Source organism: Chenopodium quinoa, unplaced genomic scaffold, assembly GCF_001683475.1.
Source record: "Chenopodium quinoa cultivar QQ74 unplaced genomic scaffold, ASM168347v1, whole genome shotgun sequence".
Lineage (NCBI taxonomy): Eukaryota > Viridiplantae > Streptophyta > Magnoliopsida > Caryophyllales > Amaranthaceae > Chenopodium > Chenopodium quinoa.
In genome coordinates, this window is record NW_018745684.1 from 3,079,900 (window position 1) to 3,089,316 (window position 9,417).

Here is a 9,417-nt window from a genome sequence, read left to right on the forward strand (position 1 = left end):
TCGAAAATATACTCATTTAAGTTGCTCCTCAAGGGTCGAGGAGTGTAAGAACCATCTCGCCAAGTTATTTTATGTTCCAGGAAGCATTAAGCGTGATTCTTTTGTTGGATTGTTCACGATACATATGCTAGATGAAGTTGGGGTGTCATATAAATGCACTAGTTCGGACGTTCTCATGAGAAAACGTTACATTGCTCCAACTTTCGCTTACAGTGTCACGATTCGGATCTCATTGAGGATGTGGTGGCAATTGCTATCCGGAGATGAAGAAGACAAGCAATGACATTCATAGCGAATTAGCAAGCTTATACAAGTATATTATACGGAGTACAATTTATTTTTATGTTCTCATTTAAGGTATGCACTTTTGTCAACCAAACAATATTCTATATTTCTAACTTTGATTTTTTCAACTTACTAAATTTTGTCAACCAAACGACTCTAAAAAGTTATAAAAATACAAATGTGGTCTATTATTTAAGGGGTCGTATAAAAACCGGACAAAAGTTGATACAGTACAAGTCATACAACTACATGAAATTAATGGCAAATTAAATTGTTGAAGCAGCCCCATGAAGCTGGTAGATAATACAAATACTAGTAATTAAAGACTAAATCTGTAAGCAATTCAATGGGCCCTTTTTGACTTAAGTGGATTTAACAACAAAAAATTTTGATAGGGATCATCTGACCCTTCTTGAAACAAAGAGCTAACAAAATGTCAGCTTTCAGTACAAAATTACACAACACTTTTACATGAATCAAAATGTATACAAATATAAACATTCAATCCAGCCAATTATTTTGTTATGCTTTTTTCCTTCTCGGACGCATGTTAGCTGACCTCAAATCATTTTGAGACTAAGGCTTTGTTGTTGATGTATACATTTAATCCAGCCCCTGAAAATTATTAAAAAAAAAAAAAAAAAAAAAAAAAAAAAAAAAAATCCTCCGTTGTCGTCTGACTAATTCTTTTACTATCTATGTCATCTTTCCATTGAAAACAACAGTTATTTTCTATCAGAAAATCCAATTCTGCAACTGGGGTGTTCCAACAACTTTCCAGTTAAAACCAGGGAGAAGAACAGAAGCAAATGGGTAATAATGTAATTCTTCATATGACTGGAATGCCGTATCTTTATCTTGATCCACGATCCGTAGCATAATCCAAAACACAAGGATAGTTTAAGAAAGATAATTAGACACTAAGTGGTCCATAATCCATTTAATTATATTGCAATATGACTCACCAAAAAGGCGATAGCTGCAATGCGAGACCATGAAGACCCGACAGGATTGGCTGCTCAAATTTTCACCAGGTAGTGGGTCTGATACAGTTGCATATACTGCATAGTTCAGGAAACAAACACATTTTCTGTTAAGAAAGTGTTCCGATCTATGTCATCAAGAAATGATATATAGAAACAGTTGCAACTAGTGCCTATATTAGGAAAAACTCACATTTCCTTGCAAGAAAGTGAGTATATTTTACCCTCAAGGATCTCAGGTTACGAATCTAATTTAAGTCATTAAGAATTAAGCGTAGACATATTCATTGCGCAGACACATCAAAAATTTCCTGTAAGCATTTTGCATGCTTCACCAAGGTCAAGAGTAATCAAATAGAAAATGCAGAAAATAAAAGAGAGATTACAAATAAATTAACTGATGTTGACGGGCCCAATAATTTAGAATATGGACATTGAGGTGGATAAAATGCATTATCAAATGAGTACATTAAGGTATTAGTATTATATTCAGAATTTGTATATCTATTCAGCAAATAAATCTGGTGATAGTTCCATCTAAGTACTCAACTAATTTCATTTTACATAATTATTTGGATAAACGAAATCCAATGTAACATTAATTATTTAATTATCTGATTCTAAATAATAAAATACTTGTAATCAGTTATTAGGCAGGCTTCCACAAGACCGCCAATAAAGCATGACCAAGAGTTTTAGAATCAACAGATAAAGCACAAGTACCAAACAAGCACACCGTTAGCCATCAGTGCGATACACGACATTTCGTGCAAAATTTTACAGAATTCATCTAGAATAGAACAGGTAGGAGATGTTCATGTTCCTAAAACGTAGAGAGAGTTCATTGGCAAATCGTCTTAAGTAACAATGCCAATAGTTGTAGCACACATCAGCACAGTATTAGCGGTAATAATGGCTTCAACCTTGAAAGGGTCAGGTCATATTCTATAAAATGAAATGCCATTAGTGTAAAGTTAAACTCTTTTTTCATATCATGACCCTACCATTACCTTGTCCACTACACTCAACACTCTCACAGTATGCATCAATAATCCAATAATAACATTAATAAGAGACCAACTACAGAAAAATTTAAGATTCTACCAAGTTCACACATGAATTCCAAGGAAAAGCACTAATTAGGCACACTAAACAACTTTATTCGGATAAAAGATACATATCTGAGCTACCAAGAATGGAAAAGAAGTAAATGAATGGATACTTACCATAAAAGGTTAAAGAGAATTCATAGCAAGGAACCACGAAACTGAAGCATGAAAAGGAGTATTATACCCTGAGATCCAAAAATGTCCCTTTTACCTGATGTATCAGGCTATCAGCGTATCGCCTGCAGAAACAGATATCCAAAATTTCTGTCAGTCACAACATTAAAATTACAAATATCTATTCATAAGGTCCACACAAACAACACAACACAACTATCAAGCAAAAGACATTTAACAGTTTACACAGCTAAAACCAATTAAGTTGACCATTAGAATCAAAACAAAGATAACAATACTGAATCACAGATGCAATCTGTCCAGCTAATGGAGTAAGTGTAATTATTATCCTTATGCAAATATTTCTGGCCACATCAATTTGAACAGCTCAATATTTTCAGAGCCTAACATTAGTCTCAAATTATCGACTTACAGGTCTTAGACAGAGCAACTGCGGTTTATACACTCACTCTTAGATACTTTTGTGCTTGAGGATGTATAAGAAAATCTTCACCTTCTGGAATAATTTGAAAGCTTTTTGCCACTAGTTCCTCTGTCATAATTCAAGTAGCACAAAAAACACAAAGAAAGAGGCATGTACTACACCCCACAAGCAATCATTGACCCATCTCAGACACACATGTTTGAATTTCTTACTTCCGTATATAGTCAATTTCAATTCTGTGACATGCCCCATACTTCTGGCTGTATAATCCTTCCGAATCTCGACAAACAAAAATTCTAGCAAACTAGAACTAATAAGATACTTTGGCCAAAAAAAGCCAGAAATCTCCCATTCAAGCTGATTTGGTACATATAGCTGGTTGGCCTGCGGGTTCAATAATTGTTTAAACAAGATATAAAATCCTCTTTGGCTTTAGTTAAGCAATATTAGAGATTACTTTTTGAGCAAATAGTGGAAATAAGCAAACAAATTTTTTCCGTCATATGACAAAGATTACCAAGGCTTGGGCCAATATGTCAAACTATCTTTATTTGACCTCCCACCGTGACAATGTCAATTTCACCTTAGTATGAAAAAAGATACCTGAATAAAGAATATTTCTAAATCAACCAATAGCTTTAATTATGATATAAATTGTTATCAAGATAAGTCAACTATTACTTTAATTCAATGAATAATAAACAGTCAGTCACTGAGCATAGTTTCATTTGCAACAAGACAAAAGTTTGAAGGAATAGTTTGTAAAGTATTCCTAAACTCAGGAACAAACAATTCAGTTTATTGTTATAGCACCTTGAAAGATCTCTTGCCACCCTTTATAGGTAACTAAGCTGCAGCCAAGTGTTGGCATATTCTTCTATTCTTTGATGTAGGTTTCAAATTTCTGCCCTATCCTTCAAATTTCCAAGTACACTGGATAGTCCACTAGGACTTCAAGGGTACAGTGAATTATGTTACTTTCAGCGCACCCATGAATTCCAAGGACCATATTAATTTACACAAATGATGAAAGGAGATAAGGACTCGAAGTTCTATCATTAGCATCTCCATCACAAATGAAGCAACCTAACTGCTACTTGAGAAACATTTGGCCTATAGGAAAAAACAATCATTTATCCAGCAATTATGAGACCTTGAAGCAACCATTCACCAGTTTGTTGTTTTCCACGAGTTTTGTTTGGAAGGCAAGTGCTTGCTTTCTGGCTATGGTATGGGGGAAAGGAAGTGATATCTACAGATTGATTTGATATTAGATGAGCCAAACTACTTGGGCAGTAGGTCCAATGTGAGTAGGGTCGCTTAGCCATGCTTCATAATCGGAAAAATGGGCACTGTGGAAATGCACTTCTCTTCTACTTAACCTTTTTCTGTATTTAAAATTCCATTTTTGCTAGGTAATTTAACAATAGATTGGTTGAAGTTGGCAAAGCCTAACTAAAAAAACATAGAAAATTAAATGGTTGGGAGCTGAGAGAATGTTAAGTGGTTCAAGATGTACCACCTACACAGAGAGCCATATTACCTCCAAAAAAAAAATTTTGCAAGACAAAAAGTGATGAGGGAAATCATTGCCGCTATAGGCACCAACAGAGAGCTAGTAGATGTAGTTTTAAAATACGAATGGGAAAACTGTTATCATGCAACTAAATTAAGATAACATTGACAAAGACACTACCAGCACAGCAACCACGTAACAGGGAAACAAAGAAAATAGTGGCAACGAAGTTGGTTACTGTAGATCCTTTTCTGTGTGGGTCGATCAAGACGCTGGCCGACTGGCCAATCAAGATTAAACCAAAATACTGACCGCAGTAACATGTACTGTCTACAATAAAACTAAGAAGTTGAATACTTAGGTAGTTCCATGATTTAGGCCCCCTTAATTAAGAAAAGGATGCAGTTGGCTATTTTAGACATTTATAAAGAACTTAATCTTCCCAAACACCATAAATAATGTTACATCAGACACAATAAACCAATTCAGCATAACAGTTACGGCACGATGGCTTAGTCTAAGAATTTGTCACTGAAAGTAATCATTTGATAGGTCAATGAAAAGCACATATAAGAGCTAGTAGTAAGAGCATATTTCTATATGTGACTACACTTCGCATCTATACACAAAATTTAGGTCCACAATTCTAGCAGCTCATGAACAAACTCAAACTGTATACATCAAGATTGTCAGAGTTAAATTTCTACTTTAGACTGGTATAATACTCGGAAGGATTGGAATTATCCAGAAAATATCTCTATTAGACAATTATGAAAAAAGATATACCAAGCATTTTTTAAAAACAAAATGTTCTAAAAGCATCCAAAGGGGGAAAATTGCAGAGATATTATGGAATGTTGTGATTAAATGGCTAAAACAAATACTTATCATGTTTGATGAACCAGCATATAAAAGCAAACCAAGAAAGATAAGAAGCTTTGAGACCTCTAAAGATCCTATTTAGCATTATATGCAATCCTAAACAACCCTACTCGGATCCTGAATTATCCGACATAGAAAAAAGAGTGTTAACACTGATATCCTCCACATTCTGGATCATACATTCAATCTGAAGAGTAATTCTAATGACTAAGAGGTCTATGACATAAATGACAAACGAGTCATATATGTATTAGGCTATTAGCATATCACTCTTTGAATATTAGCTACTCAAAGCAGGTGTGACGTCAAACAAATTTTATCCTTTAAAAACAAATTTGGAATCACTTTTCGTGCATTGATTTCTCATCCTGAATCAAGAAATGAGAAAAAGATGTCACTCTATGATCCCCTTTCCTCTTCTAGACCTCTATAGACGGTGATATTCTTTCATCCTAGAAGCTAGACATGAAATAATTTTATGTGCTCTACCATTCTTTCATAATACATGCGGAGCACGATGCAAAAATCTCAGTTGACAGCTTTCAATGATACTAGACATAGCTCCTGATAAGTAATGACTTCAACCAGTAATTGCTAAGGTTAAGTACTTAAATCACCCACCAAGTTTACTTGACAGAATTCCAATTATTTCTTTTTATTCCTAATTAGGCCATATTCAAATAATAAATTCACTACCATGAATATTTTAGAGCTATTTCTTTGAACTTCTGAAGTGTAACATATTAAGCTAAGTGAGGATATCCTATGCTCAGCTGCCTGGTATATAGGTGTCACATGCAGAAATGAAAAAGAGTGAATTTGATGATTAAAGTACAGCAGCCAGTGAAAGGAAATCAGCATAGGCCCAAGGCAAATGAGACTTTTAGGTCCAATACCTACTATTTAGAATTTTTCAGCTAAATTTGGGCATCCAAGTAGCCATAACTTGTCAACTTGCTGGGCCTATAGTCTGAAGGTCCACCAGCACCCAAAAAGTATCATGGATTAGGCCAAACTTAAACAATTTATGGAAAGTAACAAGTCCACTACAATAGTCTTAAATATAAACCAATCATGGACCAATAAACTACAAGTCTTCCCACAAATCACAATTGGGGTTCAGCAATAATCTTATAAGTTCACCATGGATGCATAAAATGCTTCGCTTCTTGCCACTGACCACAAGTCCACAAAAATGATCCAACTTCTTTCAAAAAATATTGATTGCCAATGAAAGGTGTTAAACAGAAAAACTCATAAATAAATCCGATAAATCCACTAAATTGCTAAGAAAGAATAGCTCTCGAGCTACTTTCCAGCACATAGATCAAGCCTTCAGACAAGCCAGGTTCATAAACTAAAACATCCTTGCAAACTGTTCTACTAGGTAAAATAACCAATCTTCAATGTTAATCAAGTACCGTATATCTGGTCAGCTTTGCTGCCTAAAGTTAATAGATTGTACCCTCAAAATCCTACCTTAATTCATAACTCAAGAATATTGAGTACTTAATAAACCAACATCTAAAATACATATGTTTCTATATGAAAAACTAGAAGTGCTGCCTTTCAGAGAAAAACTCAATCAAAACATCAGCCTGTAACATCTTAAATATTTCTAAACACCTCCAAAACCAGCTTGTACTTCAACCACCTACTGTATGCATAAAATCTTACAAAATTCTACACAAATATACAAAATCAAACAATAAAAGGATAAGGATTTTCTGGCCCAAGAAATCTTCTGATATGTGATTGAGACTTTACCACACAAATATACAACATTTCCATTTATGAGAGAATTTTAAAGCAATTGTTCTTTGACTTTTTGTATGATAATAAACTAATTGCAAATTGTTTAATTTATCTACTTGTATGTTGTAACATAAAAGGTAGGCGTCGCATATTGAATTAACAATCAATCGGCAACAACCTATTCATCGCTGCCTAGACTCACCTGAACCTCCTTCTACTCTGCACACTATTACTACGTATATGACAAAAAGATCCCTACTTTTTTTCATTTCTCTTTCCTCATGCTAACACTTATCTACCCTTCTCCTCATCTACTCCGTAGCTTGTGTGTATCTTAGGCCCTAATAAACAATTTTAATAAGTAAAGGTCAGTTATAAGTTTAATCAATAAATATAATTTCAAACTTTAGTTTTAGTAAGGATCAAACAGATTGAATAGCGCCTAAATTAACTATGTAGACTTAGACCATGTTTAATTTACCTTATTTTTGCTTATTTGATTTAGTTTCTTCTTGTCTTCTTCTTCTGCTTGAACACCTTAATCCCATAAGTGGGGTCGGCTACATGAACCAACATGAGGACTTCTAGGGAGGTCACCCATCCTAGTACTAATCTCAATCATTGTGGCTCATGTCAAAAAGTTTTACACTGGGTGTCACTGGCCTACCGTAACCCTCCTCCTTTATCCAGGCTTGGGACTGGCAGCGGGAAACCCACGGGCGGAGTTATTTGATTTAGTTTGAACTTATTATTTCTAATTTGATTTGATTTGAACTAATTTTTCCTGATGTGACCAGATCAAATTGTCTTATTTGACTTAATATTGACCTTATACGTACGCTAACCTATAAGGAAAAAATATCAAGTGAAGTCCTGTTAGATTCATAATAATATGTAATTTTTAATTTATTGATATTAAGCGATAAAAAGCCGCACATAAAACCATGGAGTATGTTAGAAATTATTTTTTCTGATTTCATGTGATCAAATCTGATCTGAATAAGTAAAAATAAGGTGAAACTAAACATGGCTTAGTTTTCCTAGTCAAATTTGCTTACTTTCTTATCAAAGTTTCCTATCTTACCATGGTGCTTTTATCCTAAAAACAAAAAAGTAGTCATTTAAAGAATATAGACTATTCCAAACTAGACAATCATGCTACACAAATTCCAATTCAACCTACATACTTTAAGCTAACAAAGTAACAAATGCACAAGAATAAACCTGCCATGATGCATCTTCGCAACAAAGAAAGGATTAAAATTAACCACAAAAATCCTCGCAATCTAGGAATATTAGAGTAATAGCCACTATAGCGCAAATCCTTAAATTCAATCCCACGAGTGTAAAAAGAAAAGCAAAAAGACACAATGAGATTTAAAATGGCAAAGCATCTTGAAGGTAACAATTACAGTACTTTGGGAACCTTATGTTACATCAATTACCGGAAACTCGGCTCATCACACCCTTTATCTAGATTATGGATTGAATAACATTAAAATCAACTTCCTAATTCTAACCGACAAACTTGTCTTACTGTAACTAGGTTGTTAAATTAACAACAAAAACGCAGAAAACAACTCCAAACCATGAAATCACCTACTGTAATATATATAGAATTAATAATACAATTGACTCAAATACAGGGATAAATTCAAATATTAAATCCAATAATTGTATAAAAAGACCAACCAACTCAAATATTAAACTCAACAACATAAAATAAGTGATGCAAACAAATACCAAAGCTATCATATTTAATTCTGATATTACCTCATGCCCAATCATCAAGTAGCTTCCCAATTGAAAATTAGGGTTATCGGGGATAGAAGGGAAAAATCCAAATTGCCCAGCATTTGAAATCAAACCTAAGGATAAACAAATTATAATGAGTATGATATTAATATTCGGAAATTATAGCAATTAGCCAGCCAATGAATCGATAAATATGTTAAAATCATCGCAATTTATGATGATATAATTAAGCAGAATAAATTTTGTAATTTTGAGTAAAGGAAATTGAAGAATTGACCAGCTTCTGAGCAAATAATCGTGAGTGGAATCTGGAGGAAAGAAAAAAAAAAAAAAAGAGGGATAGAGCTTGTTCTTGTTTTCGTCTTTCCATTTTTGGAGAAAATAGGTTTTATCTTTTTGATTCACATACTCCATATTTAATTGTAATTTTTGGTCAAAGAAAAAAAAATGAAATTCTGCAATAATAAAACTGAAAATTTCACAATGATTGAATACTTTATCAATATAAATTATAATTAATTTTTGAAGATTTTAATTTTAAACACCGTAAAAAAAATGTTTTTTAATATAAGA

The 9,417-nt window shown here is 33.6% G+C and overlaps 1 long non-coding RNA gene across 2 annotated transcripts; it reads right to left on the reverse strand.

Moving 5' to 3' along the window:
• Positions 1-918: 918 nt before the first annotated feature.
• LOC110717711 lies at positions 919-9,417 on the reverse strand. 2 transcript variants are annotated; one of them, XR_002510771.1, is made up of 5 exons: positions 9,122-9,417; positions 8,863-8,957; positions 2,495-2,616; positions 1,251-1,346; positions 919-1,142 (listed from the first exon to the last, which is right to left on the reverse strand). It is a non-coding gene; the product is annotated as an uncharacterized LOC110717711 (long non-coding RNA). The 2 variants fall into 2 exon arrangements; XR_002510770.1 differs by having other exon boundaries at positions 8,863-9,417.